Genomic DNA, 25,332 nt, shown 5'->3' with positions numbered 1-25,332 from the left:
GAAGAGCAACTTCTCTAAAGGACATTATTGGGTCAGTTGGTGAAATTTGAATATGGCGTGTACATTAGATCCTATATTGCATTAATGATAAATTTCCTGACTGCGACAATTGTATTGTGGTTATATAAGAGAATGGCCTTGTTCTCAGAGGCAAAGGGCAAACTAATACGATTTAACTCTCAGATAATTCAGGAACAATAACAATAATGATAGCATGTATAAATACAGAGAAACAAAAAGATAAAGCAAATGTGGCAAAATATTAACAATCAGTGGATCTGTGCCATTTGCAACAAGATGGATGAAACTAGAGGGTATTATGCTTAAGTCAGACAGAGAAAGACAAATACTCTATGTTATCACATATATGGAAACTAAAAAAAATAAAACAAACGAATAACTATAACAAAAACAGACTTACAGATGGAGAAAACAAACTAGTGGTTACCAGTGGGGAGAGGGAAGCGGGGAGGGGCAAGATAGAGGTAGGGGATTAAGAGATATAAACTACTATGTATAAAATAGATAAGCAACAAGGGTATATTGTACAGTATAGGGAAATACAGCCATTATTTTGTAATAACTTAAAAAAAGAAAAATACACCAAAACATTAAGAGTGAAATTGGCTTATGTTTTTGTCTTTTGCTCTTCGTATCAGGGCTAAAAAATAAAAAAGTAACAATAATAAAGAATAAAAAAGCTAATAACAGAGGGAAAAAAAATAGTATCTTGTAGAACCCATAAGGTGGTTGCTCTTAAATTCTTGTAGGTGGCTGAGAGCAATTAAATAGAAATGAATGACTACAGAAGAGAAAGCAGGTTTGGGGCAGGGAAGTCATAAAGTGCAAAACCCACACAGAGCACCATGCACATTCCCTAGGAAGACTAGAAACCACTACAGAACATTCTGGAGTTCTTCTAACCTCCGTCCATTTCTAGGCCCTTTCCTGGACTTCACAGTAAATATCCACAGCCAGAACCATCACCGACATGGAATCCCAAAGGGAGACAATTATCCAACAAGCAAAATAGACGGCTCATTCACTTTTGGGTCCTGTCTATACTGACAGAAGCCACTGGGTGAGAGGTAAGAGTGCTTGACTCTGCCTGCCTGTCTGTCTGTCTGTCTCTCTACACACACACACACACACACACACACACACACACACCATCACACCATCACATCCTCCAGGATTCTCGGTCTGAATCCCCATAGGCGTGTATATAACAGCACGGTGCTCTGCCTGACACGCTAACCACCCGCTACTCTGAGAAGCTCTTCTGTTGGGCGTGATACAGTTCCCACGAGTCCCTGTGACAACCACCCCAGAGGTGAGAACAGGAAATCTGCTGTTTCAAGGCAGATAGGCTCAAAGGGCTATCTTTGACCACAGTTGTTCCTTGAGGGATAGAAAAAGCTTAAGTTGGAGGTTATTTATAGAGAGAGAATATTAGCAACCCCAAAGTGAATTAGCAATCTGGAAGTCAAAGCTTGGCGAAAGTGATGAACAATAGGTCGTGGCTGGGGAAATTAGATCAAGATATCCACATCTTGAAAGAGGAAGGAGTTGGAAAATCTGAAAACAGTTTCTTGTAGCCCATCAACCAAAACTAGTCCAAACATGACGAGGAACAGGTCAAAGGAAATGAACTCAGGAATTTGGGCCTTTTGGAGGCAACCGACTTAGCTAACTGGAACTGGTTCCTGTTTCCCCTCGGAGCCTGGCTAGGCTGAAGGCGGTGACTTTCCCACCCAGCCTGCTGGTGCAGCATAGGGGCCAAGCTGGATGGGCCTGGCTGGGGGGAGCAAAGGGGCTCATATATCCTGCAGAGATGACAAAACTTTGGAAGGGAGGCTTCAGGTAATGAAAGTTTCGAAGCACATGAATGCAGGTTTAAATATTTGTTTTTTTTTAAATTAATTAATTAATTTATTTATTGCTGTGTTGGGTCTTCGTTTCTGTGCGAGGGCTTTCTCTAGTTGTGGCGAGCGGGGGCCACTCTTCATTGCGGTGCGCGGGCCTCTCACTATCGCGGCCTCTCTTGTTGCGGAGCACAGGCTCCAGACGCGCAGGCTCAGTAGTTGCGGCACGCAGGCTCAGTAGTTGTGGCTCACGGGCCTAGTTGCTCCGCGGCATGTGGGATCTTCCCAGACCAGAGCGCGAACCCGTGTCCCCTGCATTGGCAGGCAGATTCTCAACCACTGCGCCACCAGGGAAGCCCCTCTCTCTGTTTTTTTATTGAAGTGTAGTTGATTTACAATGTTGTGTTAATTTCTGCTATACAGCAAAGTGACTCAGTTACACACATACATTCTTTTTTATGTTCTTTTCCATTATGGTTTATCACAGGAAATTGAATATAGTTCCCTGTGCTACACAGTAGGACCTTGTTGTTTATTCATTCTATATGTAATAGTTTGTATCTACTAACCCCAAACTCCCAGTCCATGTTTTAAATGCAGGTTTAAATTATTTTTAGGTGGCTGCCAGTGAAATGTTAAGTGTCCTCTGGGACTTGATGTAATTCTCTTTAGTTTAAATCTCACATTATATCCTTGCTGTCCTTTGCCTCCACACTGCCCATTAACTGTGACCTCAACCCAGCCCAAGTTCTTAAGATCATTAAGGTGGACAGTCAAACTCATATAAACATCCCCACCAGAGTGAGTAATCGCAGGCCCAACTTCCTTCCGAAGGTGCGATTGTATATTTATATGAAATGTACAATAACAACCCTTGTGTGTTATTGACCTGCCTGTGTTGAAAGAGAATGTTTTGTTGAGGGGGCTGAGTGCCCTGGAAGGAAGTTGCTCAATCTAAGTGAAAACCAAACCGTGGCTTTGGTTTCCTCGGGAAATTTTGCAGTAACTGCTTCTCTATAATTAGTGAGCATGGGTTTGACCAAAGCCGTCACCTAGACCCCACCTAGCATGTGTAGACATGAGCGGTACACAGGCCGGGGCCATCACACCGGTCATCTTTGCCATCCTATAGCCATGGACGTGTTTGAGTCTTGGAAGGAACCACCCAGTCTGGGGGGTTTTCAAATTTTTTTCTAAGTCGGGGTAGGGGGGGATGGATTGGGAGTTTGGGGTTAGCAGATACAAACTATTATATATAGAATGGATAAAGAACAAGGTCCTACTGTATAGCACAGGGAACTATATTCAATATCCTGTGATAAACCATAATGGAAAAGAATATGAAAAAATATATATACGTATAACTGAATCACTTTGCTGTACAGCAGAAATTAACACAACATTGTAAATCAACTTTACTTCAATAAAAAAGAAGAAAGAAAAAAAAGAAAATCAAATTTTTTTCTAAGTCTACTATGGATGGAAGGGAAGGGAGGGGAGGAGAAGGAGAAGGGGGGAGGAGGGGAGGGGGAAGAGGAGAAAGGTGAGAGTTTGGTTCATAGCAGGGTCACTTCTCTCTGTCTCAGGTTAACAGGTCCACATTCCAAAGGGGTTCCATTGTCGATAAAAGGTAATTAACAACCATGGATTAGTCTTTGCCATTTCACGGATGAGGAAATGCAAGTCCAGGGCGGTTAAGTGGCTGGCCTCAGGTTGTGAGTTACAGGAAATGGCCAAGGCTTCTGACTTCACATCCAGGGCCCCTTCTCCCTACTGCACACCACCCAGTAACACCAAGGACAGACCAGTGACAGGGGCTGTGGATAAGTCTCCTGACGGGCAGATTGACAGGGGATCGACTGATCAATTCTCCATCAATTCCTACTACGCAGGCAGCATTCTGCCGGCTTCTGCGAGGCACAGAAAAGGGTTTAAGTCATACCCTCTTTCCCACAAGGAGCTTACTCTGTATTTGCAGAGAAGTGACAGATGTTCAAAACATGTAAATAACAGTGCAAATCCAGGATGGTGGAGCGCGGAAATCAACACCGTGGGAATCAGAAGAGGGAGAGCGCTCTCCGAGGAAGCTCAGTGGGGAGGCTTCCTGGGGGAGGTGAGCCTGGCGCTGAGCCTTGGAGGAGGGCAGCCCTGGGGACCCCATGAGGACAGTGTCAGCTGCAGAAATGGAGGGGTCGTGAGGACATAAGGAGTATCCTGGCACTGGGATTTGTTCACACTAGGAAATACCGAGAGAGAAGGCAAAGAGGCAGGAGCCACGGGGTTGATGCGCACCCAGAACTCGGTGCCGGCAGACAGAGGGAAAATGAGGAGAGACATTGCTCAGAGCTGCCTGGACCCATTGGCTTCTCCATCCTCTACCCTCCCACCCACTGATCTGCGAGTCACAGTAAGGCAGCATCCCGTCGACACCCACTGCTGGGTCCTTAGATCAGACTTTTATCACCCCACCTGCTCCTGGTCCTCTCACTGCTGTTCTGGCCCCTGATCTGCCTTCCTTACCCTTCTAATGGTCACCAGAATTCTCTCGCTAAAAAGCCAATGCTACCATGTCCTCACTCTGCTTTAAGACCCAAGGAACCCATTGTCTGTAGGATAAGGCCACACTCCTTTGCATGGCAGACCAGTCCCTTCATAGTCTGACCACACCTACTTTATGGCCTCTTCCCTCTTGTACCCTTGGCCCCAGGCTGATGTCCTTATAGCCCCTTCCTGTAAACCACATGCATCACCCAGCACAACCCTCTGAATCCTCCATGCCTTTCTGGCATAGTACCTTATTTTGTAGCTAGTCTTTGACTGTCTTCTAACTTTTCTTTGAAACTCACCTCAAATGCATCACCTCCTCCAGGAAGCCTCCCTTCCTTGATGCTCAGGTTCCTGGCCCTGAGCTCCAAAAGCACATCGTTGGGCCTATTCTGTCCCCATTTGTTTTTTGTTTGTTTGTTTGTTTTTTGTTTTTCCTTTTTTGGCTGTGCTGTGCGGCATGCAGGATCTTAGTTCCCTTACCAGGGATCGAACCCATGCCCCCTGCAGTGGAAGCACAGAGTCTTAACCACTGGGCCACAAGGGAAGTCCCTGTCCCCATTTGTTTAAATATCTACCTCTACAAGGCAGAGCTGGGAACCCAGGGCTGATTCTCATTCTGTTCTGCCCAGGGCCTGATGTGGATCACGGTTCATAGAAAACTGCTTAATAAATGTCTGGTGAATGAATGAATAAGTGGAGGAGTGTGAGAGAGGGGTAAAAAAATGAAGGCAGATTTTCAGGTTATTGGGGTTAAATGAGTAGAAGACACCATGGACAGATGTGGCGCCACAAAAGGCTCGGGTTTGCCTTGCTGGGGCCACCCCCCCTTTTACTGACACCTCCATTCTCTAAGGCTGGGATTAGGGCTCCAGGAGGGGCATCTCCGGCCCCAAGCTAACTTCAGTGATCACAACAGTGGAGATCTAACATACTTTAAGAAGCTATTTTGATGTGGAAAGCCCAAACATAACACAGTAAATCAGAAAGAAAAATTAAATTTAGCCATAATCCCATGACCTCAATACAATCACTCTTTTTAATTTTTTTTTTAATTTATTTTTACTTATTTATTTTTGGCTGCATTGGATCTTTGTTGCAGTGGGCAGGCTTCTCACTGCGGTGGCTTCTCTTGTTGTGGAGCATGGGCTCTAGGCACGCGGGCTTCAGTAGTTGTGGCACGTGGGCTCAGTAGTTGTGGCTCGCGGGCTCTACAGCGCAGGCTCAGTAGTTGTGGCACGTGGGCTTAGTTGCTCGGCGGCATGTGTTATCTTCCCGGACCAGGGCTCAAACCCATGTCCCCTGCATTGGCAGGCGGATTCTTAACCACTGCGTCACCAGGGAAGCCCCAATCAATTACTCTTATTTTTCACTTTCCCTTCCAGTCTTTTCTCTTATGTCTTGTGATGGTTAGTTTTAGGCATCATCGTGACAGGGCCAAGGGATGAACTGGTGAAACATTACTCTGGGTGTGTCTGTGAGGGTGCTTCGAAGGGGATTAGCATTTAAATCAGTAGACTGAGTAAAGATCTTTCTCACCCTCGTTGGAGGGCATCATCCAATCCATTGAGGACCGACCTTGATAGAACAAGAAGGCACAGGAAGGGTGAATTCTCCCTCTCTCTCTCTCTCCTTGAGCTGGGACATCACCTTCTGCCCTTGGACATCAGGCCTTCAGACTCAGGCTGGGGCTTACACCGTTGATCCCCCCTGGTTCTCAGGCCTTCAGATTTGGACTGAACCACACCACCAGCCTTCCCGGGCCTCCAGCTTGCAGATGACAGATTGTGGGACTTCTCAGCATCCATAATCCCAGGAGCCAATCCCTCATAAGAAATCTCTTCCTCAAATCAACACGTTGTACACCTTAAACTTACACAATGTCATATGTCAGTTATATCTCAATAAAGCTGGAGGAAAATCTCTTTCCATATATCTATACACATCCTATCAGTTCTTTTTCTCTGGAGACCTCTGACTAATACATGTCTATCATTGCAATTATCGTTTTTTTAAATATAATATTGGGTTGGCCCAAAAAAGTTCCTTTGGATTTTTCCATAACATCTTACAGAAAAACCCGAATGAACTTTTGTGGCCAACCCAATATATAAGCAAAGTCAGAATTCTTGAGACGACGTCTTTGATTTGCTTCCCAGTGCTCTGCACACAATGGGTGCTTAATAAGTCATTGGAAGCAGACTGGCACGTATCTTGAGTAAAAGCTTTTCTCAGAGGCAGTGTCGCCCCGGCCGTGACTCTTCCAGAAGGAAGCTAGTGAGAACATCTCTCATCACTTCCAGCCTTCTCTTTCCTACCTCAAACCCACTTTTTCCCTTTAAATCTTTTTTTTTTCCCCCCAGCTTGTGGGATCTCAGTTCCCTCACCAGGGGTGGAACCCAGGCCCTCCGCAGTGAAAGCGCAGAGTCCTAACCACTGGACCGCCAGGGAATTCCCTCCCTTTGAATCTTATTTTTATTCCTTCAATCAGTCATTTAGTCAACAAACACGAGTGCCGACTGCAGAGCGGGCCCCCGGCTGGGCCCTGTGCTCAGTGCCCCGGGGGTTGACTGCCTGCAGCCTGTACGTCCACCCCAACCGACACTCCTGCAGCCCCACTGCCCCCTCGAGACCCTGGATCAGTGGCTTGTTATTCAGGACTTATCCAGCTCCCAACTAGGAGTCCAGGTGCACCCAGGCCCCTTCTTTTGTGCGAGCTGCACACAGAAACAGAATTGTCCAGCTGCCCTGAGAAAACCCACAGTTGAGATTGTGTCAGCAAGCCTCTGTTCTGTTTCTATAAAGGACAGCCTATTAGGTAACAATCCATCCCAAGTGGAAAACATGCCTTTTGTAAGGCCTGAAATGAACTCTTGCCTCATCCCCCTTCAAGCCCACAGTCCTCTCCCTCTGAAACAACGAGGTTGACCAACTACAGAGAGTTTCCAAAATGTCTTTTCTAGCTTTAAAGAAAACGGAGACTCTAGCCTCAGGGAGACAAAAGATGACACTGCATGAGGGGAGCTCCACGGAGTGGGGTTGAGCCAGAGGGGCCCTCGTCCTGGGTGGAAAACCACCTTTCCCAAACTTCTGCTGCAGGGAATGTCCGGGAGGGTAGGCTCGGGAAGGCCAGGTTGCCGCTGCACGGGGCTCAGAGGAAGGGATTGCTTGGGTGGAGGCGAAACGCTACACCAACTGGGGAGGAATTCATCTCCAATCCTGAGACCTAAAGAACCACGCTCCCCTGTGATGGGGTGGGGGGCATCTTGGCCTCCCCATAAACTCACGAACCTAGGATGAGGCAGGTAAGAAAGTCACACTTTTCACTCACCAGCACTCTTACAGGGAGGGTGGCTGAGCAGGGTGTCCTCTAGAACTGTGGGCTTTCTGTATGCATGTGCGCATGCACACGCACACACACACACGCGCACACACACACGCACGCACGCGCACACACACGCATGCACACACACGCGCGCGCACACATGCATGCACACACGCATGTGCACGCACGCACGCACACGCGCGCGCACACACACACACACACACACACACTGTCGCGGCTGAGCTGAGTCCCCCTGCTATTCATGTGTTGAAGTCCTCACCCCCAGAACCTCAGAATGTGACTGTATTTGGAGACAGGGCCTTTAAAGAGATGATTTAGGTAAAATGAGGTCATTAGGCTGGGCCCTAATCCAGTATGACTGGTGTCATTACACAGACAGTCAGAGGGAAACTGTGTGGACACAGAGGGAAGACGGCCGTCTACAAGCCAAGGAGAGAGGCCTCAGGAGAAGCCAACCCTGTTGACACCTTGATCTCGAACTTCCAGCCTCCAAATCTGTGAGACAATAGATGTTGGCTGTTTAAGCTGCTCAATCTGTGGTGCTTTGTTATGGCAGCCTGAGCAGACTACCACGCCCTTCCCACAAATTCACACACACACAAACACACACACTCTCATACAAAAATCACTCACACACGTGTACACAGGCTCACGCAGAGCCGCACACTTACCCACCATCTGCACAGACACACTCACGAATCCTCATCTCCCAACCCCACACCATCTACACAACACCGCTCCCTTCACACACTCACACGTGCTGCCTGAGGCCAGAGACTCAGGCTGCGTGGCTCAGGCCCACACCGAGGCCGGTTCCCTCCCTCGAATAGTGGGCTTTGCTCTCCATCAAGCTCACTCCTCTCACTAGAACCTTGGGTCCATCCCGGGCCCTTTGGCTGGACTCTGACTTCCTGCATCCTGACCCTCCCTGGTGCCTGGCAACGTGCTCTCCTGTCCTGACCTTGGCCTGCACCAGGAGCTGGGAGGCCTAGACTCCGATGCGCACAGGCAAGGAGCAAACATTCGGAACCTCAGGATTCTCATCTCCAAAATCAGTGTTTACACTAGCACAGCAGTTCTCAAAGCGTGGCCCCCAGACCAGCAACATCAGGACCACTGGGAACTTGCTAGGAACGCACACTCGCAGGCCCCACCCGGACCTACTCATCAGAGCCTTCGGGTGGGTGGAGCCCAGAAGTCTGAGTTTTAACACGTCCTTTGGGCAGTTCTGGTGCAGGCTAAGGTTTGAGAACCACTGAACTGGGCGATCTCTAAAATTCCTGCTAGGAAATAAACCTCCCAGACTAAGCATTAAGTGTGGTCATTATGATGGGTAGTACTTATGAAACACCTTCAGTGTGCCCAGCCCTTTGCAAACATTAACTCTACAACAACCCTCTAAAATAGGTGTCATTAAACGTATTTTCCAGATGAGTGAAATGAGGGCCAGAGAGGTTAAGTAACTAACCAAGGGACACACAGCTGGAGGTGAGCCGGAGGAGGAGTTGCACCAGGGCTCCCTCACTGTGTGGTCCCCACTACTCCACCTGGGCTACCACAGTGATAAGTACCTGGTCTGCTGTCAGTTCTCAGTGCAGGTCACTCACTTTCTGGGGGTCCTATGACCTATGACCTGCTCGTCCCACCTTAACCAACTTTGCCAGCCTCCCTCACCGCCCTACCTGTTAACGGTACCTTGGCGCTCTCCCCCACCTCCCATCCCCTGTCCAACACTGAGCCCTGCCTTCCTTCTCTTTCCACGGTAGTGGCTGGCGGGGCATCACAACCGTTCCACGGGTTGACACCATTGTTGGAACCAGCTTGGCTCCTGAAGGAAAGAGGCCAGGCCTAAGTTCAAGACCTGTGATGGCCTGAAAAAACACAGCCTCTCCCCTCACAACTTCCCCTAACAGAAAAACATCCTGCAGGCAATGTTGAGATTTCCAAGGCCTTGATCCTCACACAATGCAAAAGCCTGTGGGAGAAACAAGGTTTCCCTAGTGTTTCCATAGGTGAGGCCTGGGGCACGTGGGCACTGAGCAGACGCAGGGCACTGCACGGGACTGCTGTGAGCAGGGAAGCCCGTCCGCCCCGAGGCCGCCCTGCCTGGTCCCCTAGCACCATCACCCTGGGCGCCTCAGCAGTGCACGGCCGGGCTGGGCCCCATGAGGAGGACAGGGGTCTTGTCTGTCTGCACTGCTCTATCCTTAGTTTTTACATATAGGAAGTGCCGAGTCAATATTTGTTGATTGAATGAATGAATTATTGTCCTATCTACCGAGTTTACATCAGCGGCAGCTTTGTATACACGCAGGTACACGCACACACATGTGCTCATGCTCCGGGGCTGGTGGAGACGCCAAGGGGAGGAGAGAGTCAGGAAGCAGGACAGGGCAGCTGGGCAGAAGGAGGCTGGTGTGGAGCAGGAGGAAAGCACAGAGGGACGGAGCGGGGTGAGAATGGACTGTCCCACAGTTGAGGCCTGTAAAAACAAAACCGAGGGACTTCCCTGGTGGAGCCGTGGTAAAGAGTCTGCGCTCCCAATGCCGGGGGCCTGGATATGATCCGTTGTCAGAGAACGAGATCCCACATGCATGCTGCAACTAAGAGTTCACATGCCACAACTAAGGAGTCTTCAAGCCACAACTAAGGAACCCACCTGCTGCAACTAAGACCCGGCTCAACCAAATAAATAAATATTAAAACAAAGCAAGGGGGAGACCTTCAAGATGACGGAGGAGTAAGACATGGAGATCAGCTTCCTCCCCACAGATACATCAAAAATACATCTACATGTGGAACAACTCCTACAGAATACCTACTGAACGCTGGCAGAAGACCTCAGACCTCCCAAAAGGCAAGAAACTCCCCACGTACCTGGGTAGGGCAAAAGAAAAAAGAAAAAACAGAGACAAAAGAATAGGGACAGGACCTGCACCTCTGGGAGGGAGCTGTGAAGGAGGAAGGGTTTCCACACACTAGGAAGCCCCTTCGCGGGTGGAGACTGCGGGTGGCAGAGGGGGGAAGCTTCGGAGCCACAGAGGAGAGCGCAGCCACAGGGGTGCAGAGGGCAAAGTGGAGAGATTCCCACACAGAGGATCGGTGCCGACCAGCACTCACCAGCCCGAGAGGCTTGTCTGCTCAGCCGCCGGGGCGGGCGGGGGCTGGGAGCTGAGGCTCGGGCTTCGGTCGGATCGCAGGGAGAGGACTGGGGCTGGCGGCGTGAACACAGCCTGAAGGAGCTAGTGCGCCACGGCTAGCTGGGAGGGAGTCTGGGAAAAGTCTGGAGCTGCCAAACAGGCAAGAGACTTTGTCTTGCCTCTTTGTTTCCTGGTGCGTGAGGAGAGGGGATTCAGAGCGCCGCCTAAACGAGCTCCAGAGACGGGCGCGAGCCACGGTTATCAGCGCGGACCCCAGAGACGGGCATGAGACGCTAAGGCTGCTGCTGCCGCCACCAAGAAGCCTGTGTGCGAGCACAGGTCACTATCCACACCGCCCCTCCCGGGAGCCAGTGCAGCCCGCCACTGCCAGGGTCCCGTGATCCAGGGACAACTTCCCCGGGAGAACACACGGCGCGCCTCAGGCTGCTGCAACATCACGACGCCTCTGCCGCCACAGGCTCGCCCCGCAGCCGTACCCCTCCCTCCCCCCGGCCTGAGTGAGCCAGAGCCCCCGAAGCAGCTGCGCCTTCAACCCCGTCCTGTCTGGGCGGGGAACAGACGCCCTCAGGCGACGTACATGCAGAGGCGGGTCCAAATCCACAGCTGAACCCCGGGAGCTGTGCAAACAAAGAAGAGAAAGGGAAATCTCTCCCAGCAGCCTCAGGAGCAGCGGATTAAATCTCCACCATCAACCTGATGTGCCCTGCATCTGTGGAATACCTGAATACACAACGAATCATGCCAAAACTGAGGTGGTGGACTTTGAGAGCAACTGTAGACTTGGGGGTTTGCTTTCTGCATCTAATTTGTTTCTGGTTTTATGTTTATCTTAGTTTACTATTTAGAGCTTATTATCACTAGTAGATTGTTTACTGATTTGGTTGCTCTCTTCCTTTTTTTTAATATATAGATATTTTTTTTTCCTTTTTCTCTTTTTGTGAGTATGTATATGTATGCTTCTTTGTGTGATTTTGTCTGTATAGTGTTGCTTTTACCATTTGTCCTAGGGTTCTGTCTGTCTGTTTGGTTTTTTTTTAATATAGTTTTTAGCTCTTGTTATCATTGGTGGATTTGTTTTTCGGTTTGGTTGCTCCCTTCTTTCTTTCTTTCTCTTTTCTTACTTTTTAATATTTTTGTTTTTAATAATTAAAAAAAATTTTTTTATAACTTTATTTCTTTTTATTATTTTTTCTATCTTCTTTCTTTCCTTCTTTTTTTCTCCCTTTTCTTCTGAGCCATGTGGCTGGCAGGGTCTTGGTGCTCCAGCCAGGTGTCAGGCCTGTGCCTCTGAGGTGGGAGAGCCGAGTTCAGGACACTGGTCCACCAGAGACCTCCCAGCTCCACGTAGTATCAAACGGCGAAAGCTCTCCCAGAGATCTTCATCTCAACGCCGAGACCCAGCTCCACTCAACAACCAGCAAGCTACAGTGCTGGACACCCTATGCCAAACAACTAGCAAGACAGGAACACAACCCCACCCATTAGCAGAGAGGCTGACTAAAATCATAATAAGGTCACAGACACCCCAAAACACACCACTGGATGTGGTCCTGCCCACCAGAAAGACAATATCCAGCCTCATCCACCAGAACACAGGCACCAGTCCCCTCCATCAGGAAGCCTACACAACCCACAGAACCAACCTTAGCCACTGGGGGCAGACACCAAAAACAACGGAAACTACGAACCTGCAGCCTGCGAAAAGGAGACCCCAAACACAGTAAGATAAGCAAAATGAGAAGACAGAGGAACACGCAGCAGATGAAGGAGCAAGGTAAAAACCCACCAGATCAAACAAATGAAGAGGAAATAGGCAGTCTACCTGAAAAAGAATTCAGAATAATGATAGTAAAGATGATCCAAAATCTTGGAAGTAAAATGGAGAAAATACAAGAAACGTTTAACAAGGACCTAGAAGAACTAAAGAGCAAACAAACAATGATGAACAGCACAATAAATGAAACTAAAAATTTTCTAGAAGGAATCAATAGCGGAATAACTGAGGCAGAAGAATGGATAAGTGACCTGGAAGATAAAATAGTAGAAATAACTACTGCAGAGCAGAATAAAGAAAAAATAATGAAATGAATTGAGGACAGTCCCAAGCACCCCTGGGACAACATTAAACGCACCAACATTCAAATTATAGGGGTCCCAGAAGAAGAAGAGAAAAAGAAAGGGACTGAGAAAATATTTGAACAGATTAAAGCTGAAAACTTCCTTAATATGGGAAAGGAAATAGTCAATCAAGTCCAGGAAGCACAGGGAGTCCCATACAGGATAAATCCAAGGAGAAACACGCCAAGACACATATTAATCAAACTATCAAAAATTAAATACAAAGAAAAAATATTAACAGCAGCAAGGGAAAAACAACAAATAACATACAAGGGAATCCCCATAAGGTTAACAGCTGATCTTTCAGCAGAAACTCTGCAAGCCAGAAGGGAGTGGCAAGACATATTTAAAGTGATGAAAGGGAAAAACCTACATCCAAGATTACTCTGCCCAGCAAGGAACTCATTCAGATTCGACAAAGAACTTAAAACCTTTACAGACAAGCAAAAGCTAAGAGAATTCAGCACCACCAAACCAGCTTTACAATAAATGCTAAAGGAACTTCTCTAGGCAGGAAACACAAGAGAAGGAAAACACCTATAATAACAAACCCAAAACAATTAAGAAAATGGTAATAGAAACATACATATTGATAATTACCTTAAATGTAAATGGATTAAATGCTCCCACCAAAAGACATAGACTGGCTGAATGGATACGAAAACAAGATCTGTATATATGCTGTCCACAAGAGACCCACTTCAGACCTAGGGACACATACAGACTGAAAGAGAGGGGATGGAAAAAGATATTCCATGCAAATGGAAATCAAAAGAAGGCTGGAGTAGCAATTCTCATATCAGACAAAATAGACTTTAAAATAAAGACTATTACAAGAGACAAAGAAGGACACTACATAATGATCAAGGGATCAATCCAAGAAGATATAACAGTTGTAAATATTTATGCACCCAACATAGGAGCACCTCAATACATAAGGCAAATACTAACAGCCATAAAAGGGGAAATCAACAGTAACACAATGATAGACGGGGACTTTAACACCCCACTTTCACCAATGGACAGATCATCCAAAATGAAAATAAATAAGGAAACACAAGCTTTAAATGATACATTAAACAAGATGGACTTAATTGATATTTATAGGACATTCCATCCAAAAACAACAAAATACACTTTCTTCTCAAGTGCTCATGGAACATTCTCCAGGACAGATCATATCTTGGGTCACAAATCAAGCCTTGGTAAATTTAAGAAAATTGAAATCATATCAAGTATCTTTTCCGACCACAATGCTATGATACTAGATATCAACTAGAGGGAAAAATCTGTAAAAAATACAAACACATGGAGGCTAGACAATATACTACTAAATAACCAAGAGATCACTGAGGAAATCAAAAAATACATAGAAACAAATGACAATGAAAACACGATGACCCAAAACCTATGGGATTCAGAAAAAGCAGTTCTAAGAGGGAAGTTTATAGCAAGACAATCCTACCTCAAGAAACAAGAAACATCTCAAGTAAACAACCTAACCTTACACCTAAAGCAATTAGGGAAAGAAGAACAAAACACCCCCAAAGTTAGCCGAAGGAGAGAAATCATGAAGATCAGATCAGAAATAAATGAAAAACAAATGAAGGAAATGATAGCAAAGATCAATAAGACTAAAAGCTGGTTCTTTGAGAAGATAAACAAAATTGATAAACCATTAGCCAGACTCATCAAGAGAAAAAGGGAGAAGACTCAAATCAATAGAATTAGAAATGAAAAAGGAGAAGTAACCACTGACACTGCAGAAGTACAAAGGATCATGAGAGATTACTACAAGCAACTCTATGCCAATAAAATGGACAACCTGGAAGAAATGGACAAATTCTTAGAAATGCACAACCTTCTGAGACTGAACCAGGAAGAAATAGAAAATATAAACAGGGGCTTCCCTGGTGGCGCAGTGGTTGAGAGTCTGCCTGCCAGTGCAGGGGACATGGGTTCGAGCCCTGGTCTGGGGGGATCCCACATGCCGTGGAGCGACTAGGCCCATGAGCCACAATTACTGAGCCTGCGCGTCTGGAGTCTGTGCTCTGCAACAAGAGAGGCCGCGATAATAAGAGGCCCGCGCACCGCAATGAAGAGTGGCCCCCGCTTGCCGCAACTAGAGAAAGCCCTCGCGCAGAAACGAAGATCCAACACAGCCATAAATAAATAAATAAATAAATAAATAAATAAAATTAAAAAAAAAAAAAGAAAATATAAACAGACCAATCACAAGTACTGAAATTGAGACTGTGATTAAAAATCTTCCAACAAACAAAAGCCCAGGACCAGATGGCTTCACTGGCGAATTCTATCAAACATTTAGAGAAGAGCTAACACCTATCCTTCTCAAACTCTTCCAAAATATTGCAGAGGGAGGAACACTCCCCAACTCACTCTACGAGGCCACCATCACTCTGATACCAAAACCAGACAAAGATGTCACAAAGAAAGAAAACTACAGGCCAATATCACTGATGAACATAGATGCAAAAATCCTCAACAAAATACTAGCAAACAGAATCCAACAGCACATTAAAAGGATTATACACCATGATCAAGTGGGGTTTATTCCAGGAATGCAAGGATTCTTCAATATATGCAAATCAATCAACGTGATACATCATATTAACAAACTGAAGGCAAAAAACCATATGATCATCTCAATAGATGCAGAGAAAGCTTTTGACAAAATTCAACACCCATTTATGATAAAAGCCCTGCAGAAAGTAGGCATAGAGGGAACCTTCCTCAACATAATAGAGGCCACATATGACAAACCCACAGCCAACATTGTCCTCAATGGTGAAAAACTGAAACCATTTCCACTAAGATCAGGAACAAGACAAGGTTGCCCACTCTCACCACTATTATTGAACATAGTTTTGGAAGTGTTAGCCACAGCCATCAGAGAAGAAAAAGAAATAAAAGGAATCCAAATCGGAAAAGAAGAAGTAAAGCTGTCACTGTTTGCAGATGACATGATACTATACATAGAGAATCCTAAAACTGCCACCAGAAAACTACTAGAGCTAATCAATGAATTTGGTAAAGTAGCAGGATACAAAATTAATGCACAGAAATCTCTTGCATTCCTATATACTAATGACGAAAAATCTGAAAGTGAAATTAAGAAAGCACTCCCGTTTACCACTGCAACAAAAAGAATAAAATATCTAGGAATAAACCTACCTAAGGAGACAAAAGACCTGTATGCAGAAAATTATAGGACACTGATGAAAGAAATTAAAGATGATAGAAACAGATGGAGAGATATACCATGTTCTTGGATTAGAAGAATCAACATTGTGAAAATGACTCTACTACCCAAAGCAATCTACAGATTCAATGCAATCCCTATCAAACTACCACAGGCATTTTTCACAGAACTGGAACAAAAAATTTCACAATTTGTATGGAGACACAAAAGACCCCGAATAGCCAAAGCAACGTTGAGAACGAAAAATGGAGCTGGAGGAAACAGGCTCCCTGACTTCAGACTATATTACAAAGCTACAGTAATCAAGACAGTTTGGTACCGGCACAAAAACAGAAATATAGATCAATGGAACAGGATAGAAAGCCCAGAGATAAACCCACGCACATATGGTCACCTTATCTTTGATAAAGGAGGCAAGCATATACAGTGGAGAAAAGACAGTCTCTTCAATAAGTGGTGCTGGGAAAATTGGACAGGTACATGTAAAATATGAAATTGGAACACTCCCTGACACCATACACAAAAATAAACTCAAAATGGATTAAAGACCTAAGTGTAAAGCCAGACACTATCAAACTCTTAGGGGAAAACGTAGGCAGAACACTCTATGACATAAATTGCAGCAAGATCCTTTTTGACCCAGCTCCTAGAGAAATGGAAATAAAAACACAAATAAACAAATGGGACCTAATGAAACTTAAAAGCTTTTGCACAGCAAAGGGAACCATAAACAAGACCAAAAGACAACCCTCAGAATGGGAGAAAATATTTGCAAATGAAGCAACTGACAAAGGATTAATCTCCAAGATTTAGAAGCAGCTCATGCAGCTCAATAACAAAAAAACAAACAACCCAATCCAAAAATGGGCAGAAGACCTAAATAGACATTTCTCCAAAGAAGATATACAGATGGCCAACAGACACATGAAAGAATGCTCAACATCATTAATCATTAGAGAAATGCAAATCAAAACTACAATGAGGTATCATCTCACACCGGTCAGAATGGCCATCATCAAGAAATCTAGAAACAATAAATGCTGGAGAGGGTGTGGAGAAAAGGGAACACTCTTGCACTGTTGGTGGGAATGCAAATTGATACAGCCACTATGGAGAACAGTATGGAGGTTCCTTAAAAAACTAAAAATAGAACTACCATATGACCCAGCAATCCCACTACTGGGCATATACCCTGAGAAAACCATAATTCCAAAAGAGACATGTACCAAAATGTTCATTGCAGCCCTATTTACAATAGCCAGGACGTGGAAGCAACCTAAGTGTCCATCATCGGATGAATGGATAAAGAAGATGTGGCACATATATACAATGGAATATTACTCAGCCATAAAAAGAAATGAAATGGAGGTATTTGTAATGAGGTGGATGGAGTTAGAGTCTGTCATACAGAGTGAAGTAAGTCAGAAAGAGAAAAACAAATATAGTATGCTAACACATATATATGGAATCTAAGGAAAAAAAAAAAAGGTCATGAAAAACCTACGGGCAGGATGGGAATAAAGACTCAGACCTACTAGAGAATGGACTTGAGGACACGGGGAGGGGGAAGGGTAAGCTGGGACAAAGTGAGAGAGTGGCATGGACATATATACACTACCAAACGTAAAAGCGATAACTAGTGGGAAGCAGCCGCATAGCACAGGGAGATCAGCTCGGTGCTCTGTGACCACCTAGAGGGGTGGGATAGGGAGGGTGGGAGGGAGACGCAAGAGGGAGGAGATATGGGGATATATGTATATGTATAGCTGATTCACTTTGTTATACAGCAGAAACTAACACACCATTGTAAAGCAATTATATTCGAATAAAGATGTTAGAAAAAAACAAAAAACAAAAGAACAGAAAAACTGAGCTGAGGCTAAAGGAAAAGAATCACAAATTGGAAATTGGGCCTGAGACCTGATCATGCTTGAGGTCTGCTTACAAAAATGATCATTTGTGTTGAGTACAGAAAGGTCACTGATGAGACCAGAGATGGTCCCACGCCTGTGAACTTTGCTGACAGTCTGGACTCAGACCCAGCCGTCGGGCTGCCTTGTGGGCAGGGCTAATCTGGCGGGATCTAGAGGTGCACCGAGAGGGGTTTTGTGGGCTGGACTTTCACCCTAAGTGACTCTAGGTTTGCTCTCACTTACCGTTTGTGGACGAAGCTTTTCATTCAGGGAAACATTCTGCATAATCTTACACTCGGGGTGTCTTGCACAAGATGTCCTTGCAACGTGACCAGGCTGGGGACCCCACGCCTTCTAAGTCCAGGTTAAGACCAAGTCCTGCTACCCCCAACTCCTTCTCTTCCCCTGGGCTTGGCGCCTCCGTCTGGATGAATCATCTGGTGAACCCAGGTAATTCCAGGACCTGAGGCCCAGCCCTCAGCTGAATGGGCCTGGCTCGTCTGTTTCCCTGCAGCCACTGTAGTCTTCTTGGACAGTCTAGAACTTGGAATAGGTGGGCCACTGCTGCCTTCTAGGACCTGGAAACGGCTACAGAGAGCACCTCCCAGACAGACGGGCACTGCACACAAAGCCGAGCAGCTCCTTTGCAGCGTTAACCTCGTGTGTGAGGTCGACGAGTGGACACACCACAGGCCATCATGCCACCATGGGCACGTCCCCCAGGGCCTGTCAGGAGGAGACTGAGGCTCGGAAAGGTGGAGCGACACAGCCACCAAGGGGGAAAGCCAGGGCTCCAGCCTGTGTCCTGTGGCTCCAGATCTGTGTTCCTTTTACCCTGCCATAAAGCCCCGGTTATAAATGACGAGCGTGGTTCCCGGACAAACTGCTTCACTGGAATTCAATCCTGGAGAAGACAAATGGCCCCTGCGATGGGTTTACTCGGTCCTGGAAGCTGCATGTCCTGTGTGATCCAGCCTGTGAGCAACTCTCCCGCTCGTGCTGTGTTCCTGGATTAGGGGTGATGGATGCCAGCTGAGGTTCCCACTGAGGCTCGTGCATAGCAGTAAAATCACAGGTGTTGGGTTCCTCCCGCTCAGCACAGCCAGGCAGATTCCTTCTTACATCCTTGTAAAGCAAACAACGCATTTTATTGTGACAGTACCTTTACTGTGAAGGGGTGAAGGGGGTCAAAAGGTACGAACTGCCAGTTATAAGATAAGTAAGTCCTGGCACTGTAACATACAGCATAGTGACTACAGTTAATAATACTGTATTGTGTATTTGAAAGTTGCCAAGTAGACCTTAAAAGCCCTCATCACAAGAGAAAACAAAATTTGTAACAACGTGTGGCGACATGTTAACTAGACTTATTGTGGTGATCATTTTGCAATATATGCAAATACTGAGTCATCATGTTGTACATCTGAAACCAATACAGTGTTATATGTCAATTATACCTCAATAAAATTTTTAAAAAATAGCTGTGAAGTTTTGTCAGTAATAATATACAAGCACTGGGTGGGTCTTTGAGCAGTAAACGAAGAAAATAATACGGCAAAGGGCGTCTAATCACTAATAAAACCCCTACTAAAATTCCTAAATCCCTTACATTTTCGAAGGACTCGTTATAATGAGCTAGTGATACATTGCCCCAGGGCAAGAGGTCAGTTTCATCTCTGCTGAAACTCCGGATGAGAAAGTAAATTCTTTAAAAACTAAATGAGTGACCAACAACCTCTAGCTTTTCAAAAGAGGAATTATTCCTCAGTTTAACACTGGAGTTTATCAGCAGCAGGCAGAGCTTAGGAAATCAAAATATTAAAGTACTAAGCTCAGAGCCGGGATGATCATAAAACCCAGGTGAAAACTGCTAAAATACAGACTTAAACAGGAGGGCCAGCTTCTGGCCTTTGAAGGGGGCAAGCCGATGATCTGACCTTCCCTGCAGAGCCCTAGGGCTGCTGGTGAGAGAGGCCCAAGGTGGCCCCTTCCTCAGACACCCCAGAGTCCTCCCTGAGACAGTTTGCTTTGTTCAAGCCTAATTTGTTTCATTTTCCACTTTCCCTTTCAGGTCAGGGTCAAGGGAACCCAATATGAAAACTGTTACAAAGCCTTTCAGTGAATTCCAGAACGCAGAACTCACGCCATACAAAATATCAATTTCCCTTAAGATAAGGGCAGCTGTCTCAAATTCTTTTTGGAATAAGGTGAGGTATAAAATATTTATATTCCCTAAATAGAATTATTTGTCCTAAAATAACGTAGGTCGACTTAGCTCTGGGCAGAAAGCCTCATGTGCAGACAGGCACGCCCACCTGTTTACACTTAAGGTCACACCGTGTCTGCCAAGAAAAATAACCCCCTCGGTGAACAAGCAGGAGTCACGCTGTTCCCTCACTAGGTCCAGTCACCGGAAGAAAGTTCTTAACTCCCAAGGGTCTCCCCAGGCTTGCTTTTAGGTCTCCTGTTGCACTGACTCTCTGGCTCTGTTGGGTGAAGATTGGATGTGGTCCAGGAGGCTGCCGGCACCGCAGGGGATCAACCGCGCAAGTCGCATCCAGCCTAGACCTGTGGCCCATGTGTTTTCCATTTAGTGGCACCCACGCTACCGGCACAGCGGCCAATAGCGCCCACGGCAGTGGTCCAGCCTCCACCCTGCACCCGCAAACCAGCCCTTGGCGGGACTGGGCAGGCCGTCCCCTCCGCGTTTGCATCGTCACCCGCTGCAGAGGCAAGGACAGGGGTCTTCTGAGAGACCTGCTCCCGGCCCTACAAGGGCAAAGTGGCCTCTCTTACGATGCCCTTGGGTGGCAGGTGTGGGTCCAGAGAGTGACCCTTGCACCTAATCTGCTCATCTAAACAATTAAATCCGTGCATTCATACGCTCCAACAAGTCCCACCCAGGTACAACTCAGTTAACTACTTCAAACAACTCACTGACAGTGGTCACACCGATTACCGGACTCCCCAGAGCTGCCACCGGGAGAAGCTTCCGAGAGCTGTCAGGGACACGGCCACGCCAGCAGATCGTCCAGCCACCCGTCGTGGCCTCGGTGCCCAGAGCTGCCGTATTTTGTTACACTTGACCCTCCTGTTTCGTTCCCGACCCCAGCCATTCTGATCAGAGCAGGGGTGGGGGACAGCTGGCCCAAGGGAATAAGACAGAAATGATGGGGAAAGCAACCAAGTGGGGGCCACAGCAGCAGCTGTAAGAGAGGAGAAGGGAGAGCCAAGTGGCAGGAGACAGAGCAAGCTCGGCGGAGAGCCAAGGGCTTTCTGAGCCCATCTGCTCTGGGCCCTGCTGACCTAGCTTCCCTGGAGCGCCTGCACTGGTAGCCATTTTCCCGAGGAGACTGACGCATCTCTGCGTCCTTTGCGTCTCCCAGGACACTGGGGACCTGGTAATTCATTACTGTAAGAATCTCCTCCGTAGCTATTGGATGCTCTGGTGTTAAGGGCTGAATTGTGTCCCCCTAAAATCGTCTGTTGAAGTCCTAACCCTCAGTACCTCAGAATGGGACCTTATTTGAAGGTATGGTCTTTATAGAGGCCATCAAGTCAAAATGAGGTCATTAGGGTGGATCCTAATCCAGTTTGACTGGTGTCCTTATAAAAAAGGGGAATGTGGACACACACACACAGAAAGAATGCCATGTGAACGTGAAGACGGCCGTCTACAAGCCAGAGGGGGAGGCCTGGAATGGACTCTTCCCCACAGCCCTCAGAAGGGACCAGCCCTGCCCACACCCCTCCATCTCAGACTTCTAGACTCCAGAACCGCGAGACAATAAATATCTGTGGTTTAAACCAGCCATTCTGTGTGCTCCGCTCTGGCAGCCCCGGGACACTGACACAGCCGGTGGGGTCCTCTGCCTGGCCCAGGGGCCCTAAAACCAGCACAATCCCCCATCTGCAACCACTTCAATTCCAGCCCTTTAATCTCTGGTCCCAAAATGAAACCTTTGATTTCGTGTTTTATTTTATTTTGTTTTAAACATTTTGGGAGGACTGTATGTGCAGTTTTAAAAGTCAGCTCGTAAAAACAGTTTTCTATTAAAAGGCAGCGGCTCCTGGCCTCTTGCCTTCCCAGATCTGTTCCACTGCCCAGAGTCAAAGGGCTCGAATTGTTCCAGTATTTAGCTGTCGGGGGCCGGCACGTCTGAGCAGAGAGCTGACTTGTTCTCTGTTCCAGGAGTTCCCTCACTGAGAGCATCCCTTGGAAGACGCCAGAGAAGGTGAAAGGAGATGTCTTCGTGCGGAAGCAGGACTGCTGTAAATAGCCTGCTGGCTTGCTAATGGGAGTCAGGTACTTCAGAGTGGGACGCTCAGTCCCCAGAGTTCCTGTGGCTCCTGTCACAGAGCGAGGACAGGACCCAGAGCAGACCCTGAGCTGGCCAGACTGGAGATCGTGACCATCTGTCCTACCAGCACCTCTGCGCCCCTCCCCCAGCACAGTCCCTGGCTCAGAGAAGACCCTTGACTTGTAAATATCTGATGCTAATGGTTGTTGCAGGGAGAGGTTATCTGACGCTTCTATGTGTCTAATAATTAGTTGGCAGGGGTTGCTCTTGCTCTTTTTTTTTAAATAAATTTATTTATTTTATTTTTGGCAGTGTTGGGTCTTCGTTGCTGCGCACGGGCTTTCTCTAGTTGTGGCGAGCGGGGGCTACTCTTCGTTGCGGTGCATGAGCTTCTCATTGCAGTGGCTTCTCTTGTTGCGGAGCACGGGCTCTAGGTGTGCGGGCTTCAGTAATTGTGGCACGCGGGCTTCAGTAGTTGTGGCTCGCCAGCTCTAGAGTGCAGGCTCAGTAGTTGTGGCGCACGGGCTTAGTTACTCCGCGGCATGTGGGATCTTCCCGGACCAGGGCTCGAACCCATGTCCCCTGCATTGGCAGGCGGATTCTTAACCACTGTGCCACCAGGGAAGTTCTCTTGCTCTTTTTTTTAAACAGACTTTATTTTTTTAGCTATTTTGCATTTACAGGAAAAACTGAGCAGAAAGTGCATAATTCCCATATACCCTTCACACACACACACACACACACACACACACACTGTTTCCCCTGTTATTAACATCTTGCATTTGTAAGTGTGGTACACTTGTTACAAGGGATGAGCTAATATTACCACATTGTTCTTCAATAAAGTCCATAATTTACGTTAATGTTCACTCTTGGTGCTGTACATTCTATGGGTTTTGTCCAGTGTATAAAGACATGTACTCACCAACACAATATCATACACAATAGTTTCATAGCTCTAAAACCCCTCTGCACTCTACCTATTTAGTCATCCTTCCCTCCCTCCCCACCCTGAAACCACTGATCTTTCTACTGCTCCATATTTTTTCCTTTTCCAGTATGTCATATAGTTGGAATCGTATAGTATGTAGCCTGTCACATGGGCTTCTTTTACTTAGTAACATGCATTTAAGTTTCCTTCGTGTCTTTTCCTGGCTCGATAGCTCATATCTTTTTAGCACTAATATTCCATTGTCTGGATATACCAAAGTTATTGATCCATTCACCCACTGAAGGACATCTTCGTTGTTCCCAAGTTTTGTCAGTTATAAATAAAGCTGCTATAAACATTCATGTGCAGGTTTTTGGGTGGACATAAGTTTTCAACTTCTTTGGATAAATACCAAGGAGCATGATTGCTGGGGCGTATGGTAAGAGCACATTTAGTTGTGTAAGAAATGACCAAGCTGTCTTCCAAGGTCTCTGTTCCATTTTCGCATTCCCACAGCAACTAATAAGAGTTCCTCTTGCTCCACCTCTTTGCCACCATTTGGTGCTGTCCATGCTCTGGATTTTGGCCATTCTAACAGATATATAGTGGTGTCTCATCTTTTTTTAAATTAATAATTCCCTAATTATATATATTGCTGAGCATCTTTTCACATGATGTTTGCCACCTGTGTATCTTCTTTGGTGAGGTATCTGTTTAGATCATTCACTTTCCTACTGTTGAGTTTTAAGAGTTCTCTGTGTATTTCAGATACCGGTCCTTCATCAGATATGTGTTTTGCAAATATCTTCTCCCAGTCTGTGACTTGTCTTCTCATTCTTGTGAGTCTGTTCTCTTTTCAGACGCTCAGGAGGGCCAGTGAGGACAGACACCCAGTATCTCCAGGGTGCGTTGTGTGTGCCCACACTCACTGGACAGCAGGCTGATGTATGGGACCACATCTAGGCAGTGGGAGAGAGTCTGGGCTGGAGGAACGTGTGTTTCGGGTGGGCGTATGTCAGATTCCACTGCACTAGCTCCGTCCATCCGTCCGCCATCCGCCTGATATGTACACTGTACCTGTTTTATACCCTGCATGACTCTAGGCATTAGGAAAGCAAAGATGAGTAAAACAGGGTCCTCGCCTTCAAAAACCACACAGGCTGGTCTGGAAAGTGGACAAAGAAATGGGTCACTTCAGTGCAGGATGAGAAGCGCCCCGTAGAGGGAAGGGTGGGTGCAGTGGAGGTGGAGAAGGCTGTTGGGGGATGGCAATGACAGAGGGAGAAGGAGAATCAGGGTGAAGGTCTCGCCTACTCTGCGGTCTCCAGGGACCCCCAGGGCAGCACGGGGGAGCATCCCCTGCCAGCTGAGCCTCTTGCAGGCGTGTCCAGGAGGTTTCCATCCCCAAAGGGCAAAGAGCAGGCCTCTCCACTCTGCACTCTCACTGTCACCGCCGCAGCTTCCTCTTTGTCCCTTTCACATGGTCCCCAAACAGGAACTGCTGCAAAGCCCTGAGTAGCTGCGGGTGAAGCTGCCCTGGAGATGGGTAAGGGGCTTTCACACCCCAGGGGGGACAACCGACAGCTCAAGCTTTAGGGCAGCAGCTACGGCTACGCTCATGGTCGGTCGAGCAGAGGACCCTGGGGCAGGGAGGGACAGGTGTGTTCCCTCGGGTGGGTGCCTCTTCTTCCCCCACCCCCTCCCCACAAGGTGATCCTCAGGAGGGTGAAGTTACTGCACAGTTAGTACAGTTGTGAAGGGGAACCAAGGAACTTCCCATTTTCAAGGTTCTGCAATCAGCAATATGGGGGAAATCTTTCCCCATCTTTCTCTCAACTAGAAGTTCTTTTAGTTGTAAAGGTAATGCATGCTTCTGGTAAAACATTCAGTGACAGTAGAGCATAGTCTATGCTGAAAAGTTAAAACCATT

The sequence above is a fragment of the Balaenoptera musculus genome, chromosome 16, assembly GCF_009873245.2.
Source record: "Balaenoptera musculus isolate JJ_BM4_2016_0621 chromosome 16, mBalMus1.pri.v3, whole genome shotgun sequence".
In the NCBI taxonomy this organism is placed as follows: Eukaryota; Metazoa; Chordata; class Mammalia; order Artiodactyla; family Balaenopteridae; genus Balaenoptera; species Balaenoptera musculus.
This window is presented reverse-complemented; position numbering follows the sequence as displayed.